Genomic DNA, 1,394 nt, shown 5'->3' with positions numbered 1-1,394 from the left:
ATTGTGAAGGTTGTGCATTATTATCGTTCCTCCAACTAAAATTAGGATGATTTCTCCAACCAGGATTATATGTTTGTTAAAAAGGATCTAATGTTGGTTTTCTAAAATTGTTAACATAATTGTCTTGTTCATGGAGACATTCTTTAAATGAAGGCAAAGTTGGACATTTTTTTGTAAGATGATCATGTGTGTCACATATATGACAAACAATTTCTTGAACACTTTTTAATTGATCACTCTTTTTCATTTCTAATGACTCGATTTTTCTTGTTAAAGATGCAAGTTTAGCTTGAATATCTACATCATCTTTAAGATGATAAATTCCAACCCCATTTTTTGAATTATTGGTTTTACTTGGTGGTTCAGTGAGCCTATATTATCCCAATTTTGAGCATTTTCTACTAATGACTCCAAATATTCCATAACTTCATTTGGGTTTTTATCTTCAAAAGTTTCATTACACATGAATTCTATCATTTGTCTATCTTTGGGTATTAAACCCTTATAAAAGTGAGAAACTATCCTCCATATTTCAAAACCATGATGTGGGCATGTATTAAGTAACTCTTTGTATCTATCCCAACATTGATAAAATGTTTCCCTTTGTTTTTGAGAAAAAGTTGTAATTTGTCTTTTAAAAGAATTTGTTCTATTGGGAGGGAAATGTTTTTTAAGAAATTGTTGTTGCATTTCTTCCCATGATCTTATTGAACTTGATCTCAAATTTTTCAACCATGTTTTAGCTTTATCTTTTAAGAAAAAAGGAAAAAGCTTTAATCGAACAATATCCATGCTACAATTTTGATCATTATAAGTGTTGCAAACCTCCTTAAATTCCCTTAAATGCAAATATGGATTTTCAAAATCTAAGCCATGAAAATTTGGTAAAAGTTGAATGATTTGAGGTTTAAAATTGAAATTAGACGTATCAGGAGGAAAAACTAAACAAGATGGTGTACTAGTTCTTATTTGATTCATATGGTGCCTAAGTGTTCTTGGTTGTTCATGTTCTTGATTATTATTGTTATTATTATCATCTTGGTTATTAGAATTATCCTCCATGTTTAAAATATTTTCAGATACTTGAACAAGTCTATCACTTTGTTTACGACTCCAAACAATCATACAACGAAAAACAACATACTATTTACATAAATAACATAAATAACAAAAATTAAACTTAATTTATACCTCCCCGGCAACGGCGCCAAAAACTTGCTACAACTTAAATTGTAATTCACCCAAGTGTAGGTTTTCTGCAAGTAATATATTCATGAGTACGAGATCGATCCACGGAGAGGTTTGTAAGTTTAATTTTAGCAATGATATATTATAGATGGAAACATTATTATAAAACTTCAAATACACAAATTATAAAATTGTGAAGTCTTCAA

The 1,394-nt window shown here is 29.2% G+C and overlaps 1 non-coding gene across 1 annotated transcript; it reads left to right on the top strand.

Annotated features, from left to right (window-relative positions):
• Positions 1–535: 535 nt before the first annotated feature.
• On the top strand, positions 536–644 carry LOC140885873 (small nucleolar RNA R71). The gene has a single exon (XR_012151286.1). It is a non-coding gene; the product is annotated as a small nucleolar RNA R71 (small nucleolar RNA).
• Positions 645–1,394: the final 750 nt, after the last annotated feature.

This window comes from Henckelia pumila, chromosome 2, assembly GCF_033568475.1.
Source record: "Henckelia pumila isolate YLH828 chromosome 2, ASM3356847v2, whole genome shotgun sequence".
In the NCBI taxonomy this organism is placed as follows: domain Eukaryota; kingdom Viridiplantae; phylum Streptophyta; class Magnoliopsida; order Lamiales; family Gesneriaceae; genus Henckelia; species Henckelia pumila.
Note: the sequence above shows the minus strand (reverse complement) of the source record. Positions and strands in the feature narration are given on the sequence as shown.